Raw genomic sequence first — 12,921 nt, 5'->3', positions numbered from 1 at the left:
TTTAGTCATCGAGAAACTCCAATTTCTGCCGTTAATTTATAATTTTCTAAAATAAATGGATCAATAACTGGTACATTTGGCTTAGAACTCTACTCAATGGGATATTTTCGATTATCGTGAGAACATCGAAGGTTTCGGTCAGACGCATTGTCAGTCGGTAAATGGGTCTATGTAAAATGCAAAACTGCAAAGTCTCGAGATGAATGGACGGGAAACCGTAGCGAGAGAAAAAATGTCCAAATTTAAAAAAAGTCAATGATTTCAAAAAACATATTTCCTGACTGGTTCTGACTTTAAAAAATCAATTTAATCGTTTCAACAAGAGATATGCGGCACAAGGAAAATAACGCAACATTGTGATTATTGTAACAAGTATTTAATGTCGGTGGTTGTTTACTTATTCTCGTTTTGATACATACAGATATTATACGTATTTGCTTTGTTCAATTGCTTTTCAATTAAAACATCATTTCAATTGAATTTTTTTTTTTAAAGTAGATTAATTTCTATTATTATTTATGTCGTCATGTTTATCCGTTAAATACGATTTATGAATAAAAACAAAGAGCTGATTCATTAGAAATTTGTTGTTTTATTTTCATAAAATTCTATCTGTGAATCCCATCTGACCCATTGCTTCATTTTCCTTGTGCCGCGTACATCTCTTTAATTGTAAACCTTGTTTTTTTTTAATTATGAAATTTTTCGCGGGCGTGTTGCCCATTTACCCCGGTCTCCCCTACTTCAAAAAGGGAAATTACTTCTGTATCGCTTGTTAACTTTGAACGTTTTACAGGGTGAACAAACGATGCAAATCACACATTTGCGCAAATATCCACCTGACCTCAAGGCATCATTTCTTCATCATAAGTTCTAAAAATAGTTTCTTCAAGAATTTTATTCATAGCAATTCAATCGTATGCATGTACATACTTTCGTTTCCGAATGTAATCACTATATTATGGGTTATTAAGATATTTTAGTTACAGCAAAACTGTGGTAGGAAGACTTCACAAAGCAGGAAGAAAAAATTTTTAATTATAAAAGGTTGGTCGTGTTAGCCACAGATCTTATCAACTTTCGCGAGGGCAAAATTACAACATTATTCTTAATAAAATGCTCACACGCACTTGGCATTTTTTCAATCAACTCGACCATTATGAAATTGTGTAGGGCACGAAAACATGCAGGTGTAGGTGTCTGTAAATTAGGAATTTTTTTTTTCTTTCAAAGACCCAGAGATTTCAAATAATTCTTTGCACGTTGAGACTCGTCTGCACGGTGTGTCCCAAATTAATTGCGAATACGCTGGCTTATTCGAACTACGATATAAAAAAGCTTGAATTAAAGTACTTCAGCAGTTAAATCGGTATCGTCTAACAATCAATTCTTATTGTTAGCGAATAGCAATTCTAAAGCACTTGCACTTTAATATATTTCACAACTACCGTAGGATTCTACTATCCGTTTGCAATTCAGTTCCAAACATTGAAATAACTATGTCTTAATTACGTTTATACATGCTAGACCAGCATAGCTACGAACTACTTTATTTTACATTCGGAATAATTATTTTCCTGAATTCTAAAATAAAACCATGCGTAGCTACATTAACGTAATTGAAATTCTAAGTGCAATTTAATTTCTGTTTTTCGTGCTTGCACGTTCGTGACTTAATGTACATATAATTATAGCGTGATCCAAGTTTGTCATACCCATAAAGCTTAGTAATGCGTAACCGACGTTAGTTTCAAATGGGTTCGTAGTAGTAATTCATGCAGGTAACTGACACTAAATTTAGCATTAGATGCAGAAGTACGATCAACTCTGTTGATTCTCTCAATAAAAGTTCGAACACACCGGAAATTAGGTTGCAAATGGTGTCGAACTGGCTGATGTTTTAGTTAAATATTTCTTAATTTGCTTTACAAACTTCTAGATTGAGTTTCATTATTTTTCCACATTATCAGGTGCATAGCGAACGCGTTGCTATTGCCAAATTAATTCGGAGTCAGTGGATGGAAGTCGGAATTGAATGAATCTTTTTAAGCATATCATTTTATCAATTTGGGTCAAAATGATTCGGAATTCGTTTGCTTTTGCGGGGAATGCATGTTATACTGATGACGCAAACGATATTGTTGACACTCCACACGTGGGTTTAAAGTTAAAGATTTGAATAAGATGATTCTTGGTACTAAAATTCTAATAGACTCGTAGATCGTTGTGTCGGTCAATTATCTAATTCAAAGAACAAGTCGTACGCTGTTAGAAATTCTGAAATCATCGATCACTCCATGTCATTTCATTGGACTTTAACTTTGTACGTAATATGGTGCATTTTTCATACCATCTTGTTAGTTCCCTATACTAAAAACTACACACTTTTCGATTCAAATTATTCCACGCATATATGCTGTGAGCTACGTCGTTTCGAACCGTAGTTGACTTTCTATCAAAAACACTTTCTTATACACACGTTTTACCACAAAACATATTCCGCATGCTGCTGCACCGGCATTAAGGATTGATTACAGAAAATTTTTGAAGGAAGGCAAGCTGGGATAAAAAATACACGTCATACTGTGACTGCATTGCAGATGTAATTATTCAAACAAATACTCTTACTATCACTAACGTCAACCAAAACTGTAATCTGGGCCCGGTTGTCCGTCTATTTAGCGGTACGATGTCAACGTCATAACTAATTGGGCTAAAAATACCGAAAGACGTTCCTCGTCCACGATTCTGTTCTGTATCGTTACATAAGCAGGTGTGTTTTATTCTCCGATAAAGAATTACGCTGTCGAATGATGTGAGGGACTAGGGTAATTTTAAGCCGTGTGTTTAGTCTCAAAACTACGCTTCATAATCCTGTCAATATACTATTATATTGCATATAATTAGTCTTCGCATAAGGTGGTGTGAGGTGTAAAAATAAGTAAAAATAACTCCTACTGCAGAGACGAAGAATCGCAACTTCGTGAACTTGTTCAACGTGATTCGATTCACACAAGTACTCAATTCGTTCCAGATTTTCTGACTATGAGTAATGTAATATAATTGCTTCAAGAGATTGATACTATATACTTATATTACGTTCACTCTCTTTCCACGAGTTTCATATGATTCTTAATTAGAGGGTCATAAGAACCGCGTTGCATTCAAATCATAAAGACCGATATTATCCCTTGTGCAATAATGACGTACGTAAGCGAAAGCCATTCCTGCTCCCGGACAGCGGTTTGTTCCTGAGCAAGAAATTTTAGTTATACGTCGCAGTTGGATTTAAAGATCTTTGAGCGGAATACTTTGGGGGAAAAAAAGTCTACAGTAAAGATAAGGCAGCATACGGAAAACCACAAATATGTAATCAAGTGTAATCAAGTGTAATGGCGATGTACAATAAGTTTCTGGCAATCTGAGGGTGAATTTTACTTCGGTTAGTATTTTACTGGCTACTTGCTGTCACTCCAAACTTTTAAACCAGCCGACACTTAAATTCCCACAATATGTAATTGATGGTGTTCATCGCAAGCAAATGGCATTCGATTAGGCATTTATCTCAAAAAGTTCGGATTTTTCTCATTTCAGGGTTTCTGATGATCAAAGTATTTACAAGTCATTATCCGTTTATTGTACAGATTGTTTTCATTCTCGAAACCACGAAAACCAGCTGTCGCTTCCGAAGTATGAGTCAGATGTTTTTCGAGACACTCTCAAGTCACAAAAATTCGAAGATGGAGTTAATTTTCAATAGTGGTAGAAAAAAAAAAAATGTCCATTGATGCGATGATCATTTCATAGCGATGTGTGAGTACGATTCCCTTGTTGTACTTGTAGGTATGTATAACTTATTATTAGAGTAATCACTAGACCCTTCGTTATCGATGCTTTATATACCTTTGTGTTCGATTGTGCGATTGACAGATTTAGTGAGGTAGAAAAGGAGGACTTTTTGAATGTTGAATGGCTCCAGAGCATATTTGATGATTTGTATAGTTAACATAATATTTTCGATGGTTATTCAGGAAATGTAAGTCGGAAATAAAACGTATAAGCCATTGAACGTGTTTTACAGATTTACGCTGTAACGCATTAAGCTCGATGCGAATTTCACTGTTTTCGAAATAGTTCTACTTTGCCAGGTCTACAAATTCGATAACATCGTTGCCTCGGAGTAGTAAAAAGCAAACTACTCGTCCGATAAAAACGAAGCGTAAGTTATTGTAATATTTATGCTATCGTTATTGCGATACAGTACTGTATATTTTTTTTCGATAATTTATACATTTGGCTGGGAAAAAAAATATTGCAGACAAATAAATATCACAACATTGACGTACGTGTGTAATTGTATTCGCATAGATCAATGAACAGTACTTCGCGGAGACGAGTTGTGTTTGCTCGTCATCACTGGTAAACGACACAACGCGGAATCCTTGCTGGAGGTGAAAAATAGGTTTATCACAGAAACGATGCCGCAATCAACTTTTACGAGGCACCAATTTTTCACAAAAGTACAATCAATAAACGCGCTTATCAGCTTGAATATTAAATGGAAATGTTTCAGAATTATCAGCCATAAAAATCGATTGACGATTCCTGTATTTTTACAGGTTCTTTTTGCGGTAAGTTCACAAAGAATTTTAGTATTTTTTGCCATCAATTGTGTAAAAGGGAATACCAGAACGAGTGTACGTATGGAGAAGGTATCTTCTCAACAGTTCAGATTATTTTGTGGCTTAAGCTTCTCGGAAACGAATCTTCTTCCACAATTTCAATATAATTGATAAATAGTTGATGCGTATCTACAAGACTTTCTGAGTTTCTGAGAGTTGGTCAAAATTGAAAGCATCATACATCACATTTATATAAATGTTACCCCTAATAACTTCAATTTTAGACAAAAACTTTGATCTCAAAATTCTTCAACTATAGGTAATTCCTACTTGTAGAGGTTGAACATTTCTCGCTTAAAAAGTACCACTCGACTAACAAAGTAAACATTACATGTAGGAGGCTAATATTCATTTCGTACGGTATGCCATAATTCTTTCTTTTTATAAAGTAAAAAGTACTAATAGAACATGATTTTTCTAATGCACTTGATAATTTCTAACGAATTGCTCCGTGCGTCATCTTGTACAATAGCTTCAGCGAGTAAATTGATAATAACGCGATAAGTCTATACCTGTACTTGAAATAAGTGGTCCAAACTTCGCCACTGTTACTCCAACTTTGAAACTGGACTCCCTTGGAAGTTTGCAATATTTAACTGATAGCTACGAATATTCTGTACAATCGCAACAAGAGATTGATTAGGTTATAACACACCCAACCGAAGTTGGCAACAGTCCATTTCACCGTAAACCGGTTATTTATTCGTAGAAAAATATGTTGTAGAAAGAACGTTGCGTTTCGAATCTACGATATACTTAATATGAATGCATTTTCAACGTAAGTCACGTAACTACAAAGCTAATTATCACTGCAACATTTTTTCTGGTAATTAACCCAACGATAAAATTCATTTCTCCAACATAGATTCGAAATCAAATACTCTAAGAGATACTGTTCCGGAGTAGCTCACTTGCGAAAAGTTTTGCGATATATAGCCGTGACTCTGTGATGTGTTATTTCCCTAATCTAGGTATACGCATAATGTAACGGTTATTACGGCTCTGAATTACAACGCTGTTATGTGGTCGGCGCTTCGGAATGTGGTACGAAAACTGTATGAGTTGTAAGAAATTGAGATAGGCAATGAGAAAATTATTCATCAAGTGCTTCTTCAGTAAAAAGCCATTTCAATATTTAGAAGAATCATGTGCTTAAACATCAGAAACTGTTTAAAATTTTTCTAGGTACAAAGTACAGTGCGAACGTCACGAATTCGTAGGATTACACGAAGGTGAAGTTAGTAACGTTATTTATTTAGAAAAAATCGTTACTTCGCACCTTTAGGAGTATCTGTTATTTAGTAAAACGTGATGAACAAAACCTACTCTTATTTTAAAAAGCCGACTCCTTGAGAGTTACTCTAAAATTGCGCAATAATGATTTTTTCCCTGATGTTTCGTTACGTTAACGTTACTAATTTCACTGACAGCATTTCAGGTAGTCTCTTAACAAATAAACAACTCAATGTAGTGACTTTACATCAAAAAATTACCGAAAACTTGAACGAATGGAAGAGGAAAAAAATTAACCACTACAACCTTCGTTGCAAATATTATGAGCCACTTTTCTGGAAGGGTAGCAAATATGTTGAGATTTTTCAGGCCAATCTCATTGAAAAGGTAGTTTCGCCTACAACTTCGTAACGGACACAAAATCTTATACCTAAGTTTTTAAATACATTAAACTCTGCGATACGATCAATTGGAGCTGAATCTCCGGCATTGTTTAAGCGTGATATTTTCTTGTTATTTATAGATTTTTCCAAGCCGCTCAACCAGTTTCGTAAATTCCGAATCTTGAAAAAGTTTATAATAATCGTTTTTCAACTTGATATTTCAGACGTTATTTACAGCTGTGTGTTGTTGCCTTGCACTGTATCGTTTTCTAGACAAGAATTAACAGCGAGGTCAGACTAATTGCAGCAATTATGAACAATGAAAGCGATCAAACGTTTACTTACGATTTTGAAACGCGTAATCCGAGGCGCTCTGCCGTTGCCCGTATTTTTATCAGTTGTTTATTTGGTAAATATTATTGTTTCCTTAAACTTTGTCTTTACACTTCAAATTAAAACCATCGACGAATGGTATAAAATTTTATGTAACGAATGTATTGTTTGATACATCGAGTCGGATACTATGAAACAGAAATCACTCATTCGCGTTAAATTTTTTTAGGCAGGTATAGATATGCGAGAAAAATTGAGGCACTTGTTGAAGGCACTGAAGGCACTTAGTCAAATGTATAACTCTGAATAAACTATCGTCATAGTTTGTGTCGCGTTTTACTAACGAACTTTTGCAAACTTTAAACAGCGGCGCGAAGGTACGTACAATGTGATAAATATATAGTTAACGTGTCAAGGAGAAATTGATAACGACCAACAAGTATAATGGCGTACAACGCAAACTGGGAAAAACGTCACCGTGTAGTACTGAGAGAAAATTAATAACGCGTCAACAGGATGATAGGAACTTTTCCAAGGTATCTCCCTTTCAGCGGCATGTGAACTTCGTTAAAAGCGGTCGAACAACTGACACATCGCATGTTACGGCTGGAGCTTTTGAAGCGTTGTAACAAAGCGGTCGATAATTTCAACCGCAATAAATAATACGAGATCGATAACGGATGAAGATTGCAGCGATAATTTGAGCCTTGTTGCGATTGTTCGGTAAAAGGATACCCTTTTTGCTAAACTTCCTCAAATCCTTTCCCGCAGCTGTACGCGCAACGGTTGAATTGATACCGGTTATCCCGTATTTCTTGGCATTTTCTTTCAGAGCGCGAAATCGGTCAGATCGATTAAAATTAACGGCACACGGTGTCAAGTCGCAATAGAAATCGAACGGCCAAGAGGGGCGAGAAGCACGAAGAGACACGCTATCCTCGCGACATGGCGAAGGCCACGAGCCAACTGCCAAAAGTATCTCCCATCAGGAACTGTCCCTGGTTGAACCCCGGAGCTTCCGCCAACCACGCGCCCTCTGCACCCTCCGCGCCACGCACCACGCAGCGCCAAACTCCAACCCTCATCGGATATTGTCCTTTTCCACAAACCGCCTTCAATGAAGCCAGAATAGAAAGCCTCGTCGTTTCCAACAGCACCGCGCACCACGCAGTGTCGGGGCCGCCAGGAAGAGACCATCGGCAACGCGATTCGCGAAGGACAACGTAAACACGCCGACGGTTTCTTTTTTCATTGGTTTAACGAACAAGTCTGACAACCCTTTGGTCAACTATATACCGGATGTCTTGTTGGCCTGGAGGAACCCCATTTTTCTTGGATATTAACGTTAGCTCAGACGCACTATAACGAGCAGGGGTATAATGAGGTGCACTTGAAGATTTAGGGATCAAACTTATGTGATACATAATGAATCTGAGCGAATTTGAATAACACAAGCTAAGATTAAATCGAGGATTTGAGAAAAAGTTTTCCAACTAGAACTTTTAAAATGAATAAACTGCCGGTGTTTTTGGTCTGAATTGAATATTTTAGACCTTTTTTTTTTTACCAAACTGTGCTATTCGAATTTGCTCATATTCATGTGTATTACATTTTAAGGATGTTGCTTCACTGTTGATCGCAATCATTGGCGCAAATAACATTGCTGGAGATTTTTTATACGGTCTGTTGTCTTTCCGTAACTTTTTAATTCAGGCGGTAGGCCCCGTCTACTATACACCGATATTGCTGATTCAGATTTCAGGAAGTTTATAATAATAATATATGAAAGAATTTCTCGCGATCCCAATATTTCACGATGTGATGACCATGCGATATCGGAACACTTTTAGAAGGAAGGTTAAAAAAAAATATCGCAATTTTAATAGACCCTAAGATCTTTTACATTGTAGAATTTTAAATAATATTTTCGAAAATATCATATGATTTGAAAAGAATTCACAAAATTTCAACGAAGTTTCTATGATCTCAACGATTTTATGGAGTTTCACTGAAAACTTTTATCTCTCCGATATGTTGAATGATGAAAGGATGTGATGTGAGATTACGTTCGCTGCAGCGCACTGTTACAATGTATTCAACTTCCGGATCGAATATTCTTTGATTATAATTTATACATGATACCCCATACGCGAACTGATTTTTCAATTTTGTGGGATTTATCGTACTTGACGGAAATATAGTCCAGTCAAGATAGGCAAAAAATCGAGCTCACTTTGCATTAATTTCGTTTTCGTTTTTTCTTGGTTCGATCGTTCGGGGGGTCACTGGGAGTCCTCAAGCAAAAGTCGACCAAATCGGCCTCTTGCTATCGCCGCCATCTTGAATTTTATGAAAAATGTTTTCTTCTGAATAACTCGGCCATTTTCAATTTTAACGAAAAATGGTAAAGACAAAAGTTATTATTGTTATTATGCCCTAAAGTCAAAAATAAACAAGATAATACAATACCGGAAAATTTTATACAGAATTTCCAAGAAGGCGTATAACAGTATTCGTGTAGGATTTTCATTTTGATTTACATGTTCGTTAGTAATTAATGGAAGTATACGGGAGTAATTTGTTCAAATACTCGGTAATTTAAGAAAAAACCGTGATCGACCCGAAGATCACTCCCATTTTTAGAGAAGCCTATTTTTCTTTGTAGAGTTTTAACTGAAAATGTATTATTTTAATTTCGTAATAACATTTTTGAATCACTGACCGTCGTCGGATCAGCTTACAATTTTTTTTTTTTTTTTGGCAATATTTGGGCACTTGTTCAGCTACTAGACGCTATCGCTTACAGTTTTAGTTGGAAACAAGTAGTTTTTTACATACACATAAAGAGTTAACGACAAAAATATTGAAATACTCAATGCGTATTCGTATAGGTATCTAATAACACTCGACAAATATACAAATATTATCTATGATCAGATGGTGAACACTAGAAGGAGAAAGTGGGGAAATGTGGCATCTGGTGAGACGACTCACTTCCAATAGCGCGATGGTCATTTCTATCCTCTATCCTTCGTACTGAATTATTCTTGTAATAAATAATATCTTGTAAAAAATAAAATCTCTGATAAGCGAAGAATCTCCGAAAAGAAACCACATTTTAAAAATGTTTTATCGACTGCAAATCCGTAAGGTAAAAACACGTTTTCATCATACACATGAAATCGAGAATTTCCCCCGTGTCTAATTCATGAGTATCGGCATTTCATGATACGATGATTTGATGACGAACCACTTGTTCGAAAATTTTAATTATCTCTGTTTTGAAGTTTTTTAAAAAGTTGTAAAATGATTTCGCGTGATTTACAAATCTGGTTAAAATATGTAAAGATGACAATTACAGGAACTACATGTAATTCAATTGTCTAGGCCACAATGTTAATATTTTCGGGAATGAGAAATTCTGCCTACAACAAATCACTTGTTATAGCAGAATAGCTTCGATGAAGTAAAACCTCACGTGCAAGTTAGCGATGTACCCTGTAGACGCGTTGTTGGTAATTCATCACCCCTTGACCTTACCTTACTATTATTCCATCTACACAAGGTTGCCGAATGAAACCTCCTTCCTATTACCCACTCAATTGCGACGTATGGGCGCAAGAATTGAAGCAATAAATCGCTAGTATCAACGTACAATCCGTCGGCTGGCTTGCAACGAAGGGTTGCACATTTTATGATGCACATATGTATCTAAACCTAGTTAGATATCTTGTATTAAGAATCTAGCAGCCAGTTTGAACACCGCACTTAACTACTCGAATCTTCACTACTCAATTAAAGAACGCGAATTTATGTGTAAAACTTGTTAATTTTTTGAGGAAAATGTAGTTTCAATTTTTTTTTTTTCTGACCACACATGAACGTACAAAATTCAATAAAATGTTTGCCGAAACATGAATTAATTTTCTTTCTTTTCTTTTTAGTCGACACGAAACTCCTTGCGAATAAGCTTGATTGTTTCTTCCAATCAAGAATGTTTTTTTAAAATTGCAAGAGATGCCTTCGTCAAAAATTACTAACCTCCAAAGATGTAGATTTACAAATTTACACATCTATTCGAAAGTTTGAATAATACTGCACCATTAATCATTTAATTCAATTCTAGTTCTTCGCTGACAAGCATGCCTGGTGGATTCGTCGGATTTTTCTCGAGACTTTTTTTTACTTGGAAATGAATGTATATATTTTTCCCCTCCCACTATGTTCTTCAATATCAATTCACACAAGTCAGCTGGTTGGCTTATAATAACAGCAGATGTACGTGGTACGAACCCTAAAGTTTCCCATCCCGTTTTAACTGTTCTTCAGTAACGTTCTTCCAAGCCTGATCCAGTAATACACCCAAGCTCCCCGGGTATGAATGTACGTAACAAAATTTTGACCCCATCTTTCTGCAGAACCTTTTCTGATGTGCGTTTAGTAAGATCGCTTAATGCCTCGATGTTGTATTAAACCTTGACCATTTCTATGATTCCATTCTCAAGTGGCAACAAGTTGCATATATACCACCTGTTTGTACGATAAAACTTTCTTCTCAGGTCGCTATTGAAAACTCGAGTTCCTTCTTGAACTTTTTTTCACTCCACCAATACAACCAAGATGCTATTCACTTATCGTAAGTTTCGAGTGTACAAGTGATTTCGTGACTGCTAATGATTTCAAGTGATTTCGTACTATTCCTAGTGATTATGGATAATTTCAAGTGATTTCAAATAAATTTAGTTAATCATAAAATACTACGTGTGATTTCTCATACGTAGTATGATTTCATGCAATTACACGTGACTTTACGGGATTTCGGATTGATTTCACATGATTTCATATCGATGTCACATCAATTCATGGGATTTCATGTTTACTTCAAAATAATTTCGTGATGAGTATGGTGATTTTCATGCAATTTAGTTTTGCAGGCAAGGAATTTCGCATGAATTCACGTATCATAAATGTGATTTAACAGGATTTGATGAGATTTCGTACAACTTCACATCGCTGATTTTTTCACGATCTGCTGTGCGTTCATTGCATTTTATTTTTAATTAATTTTATATCCAGTATGAAAGGCGGGGGTCAAAATGTAGAAAGATCAAAAAGTAGAAGTCACAATATTAAATTTTCAAAGACGCAAAAATCTGTGCCATGGAATTTGAAGAGCCAGAAACTCGAAGTACAGAGGAGTTAAAATATCGAAAGGTCAAAGTGTGGGAGGCCGTTAAAATGAATTAGGAAGATGAATATTGGAAACCAAAATATAGTTAGAAATGTCAGAATTCTGACAACCCTATAGGTCGGTTATGTATGTACATGACCTATCTACATTTTCACTTTTGAATGCTTCGACATTCTACATTTTGAATTTCTATAAACTAGACTTTCGCGTTTTTGAATATTCGATGTTGCGGACCTTCGATTTCCAAATCCACATTTTCCCTCCACCCCGCGTGCTTGCAAATATATGTGTTTTCACTTGTCATCCATACATCACTTGGACTTATTTTTGTGAAGACATTACGTGAAAATATAATAAAATCCTTGGATTGATCACGGTATCACAGACTGACGAATTCGAAGGTTAATTTTAAACACTGGTAATTAAATTTTCTGTTTGCACTCCAAACCGAGAGTCAATGGTTGTTATAAATTAAGTGATTTTTCATAACATTGACATTTTAATTCTTAGATGATTATCAATATTAACTCAAAATACCACAGAGTTGTTACCCAATTCGTTTATTTAGGTATTTAGTCATGTACGCGTGTATTCGAATATGTGGCAATACACACACGGGAAATTATGAAAGTAATTGTAATTTTGAATATCGTAGGTACTTATACAGGGTGGCCGGTATTAATCGTCGCAAATGAATATCTCAAGAACAAGAAGAGACACGAGAAAAAGTTTTATTCAAAACTTGAAGGGTTTTAACGGGGAAAGATAATTTTTTTATTGGAAATTTCTTCGCCAATAAATTCTATTACATTAATTAATTTTTTTTTTTGCCTCCGCTTTCGTACGTGTTCATTTGAACCCCACCGTCGTTAAAAAGTCTGCGATGATAATTGACGATTACCATAATAATAAAGAATGTTACATCGTTACCAACTAACCAATTTTATATCCACGAGAAAACTTGTCAGCAATGGTAAGGGACGACGAACACTTGCTCAGGCCTAGGTGAGAGTGAAAATAAAAAAAAAAAATTAAATAAAAATCTATGACCTTCGATTCATCTTTGATCTTGCTATTAGTTGTGCATGTCTAAAATCGA

The 12,921-nt window shown here is 35.6% G+C and overlaps 1 protein-coding gene across 11 annotated transcripts in view; it reads right to left on the bottom strand.

Annotated features, from left to right (window-relative positions):
* ATP8A (ATPase phospholipid transporting 8A1) overlaps positions 1 to 12,921 on the bottom strand; it is a 64,522-nt gene that overhangs the window by 35,165 nt on the left and 16,436 nt on the right. The window contains exon 1 of one of the 11 annotated variants that reach the window (XM_046631134.2): positions 6,644 to 6,831. The exons of the other annotated variants lie outside the window; for them this stretch is intronic. The gene's annotated coding sequence lies outside the window, so the exon portion shown is untranslated. Of the gene's footprint in view, positions 1 to 6,643; positions 6,832 to 12,921 lie in introns of those variants that run through there. 11 annotated transcript variants of the gene reach the window in all.

The sequence above is a fragment of the Neodiprion pinetum genome, chromosome 6 (assembly GCF_021155775.2).
Source record: "Neodiprion pinetum isolate iyNeoPine1 chromosome 6, iyNeoPine1.2, whole genome shotgun sequence".
Lineage (NCBI taxonomy): Eukaryota > Metazoa > Arthropoda > Insecta > Hymenoptera > Diprionidae > Neodiprion > Neodiprion pinetum.
Note: the sequence above shows the minus strand (reverse complement) of the source record. Positions and strands in the feature narration are given on the sequence as shown.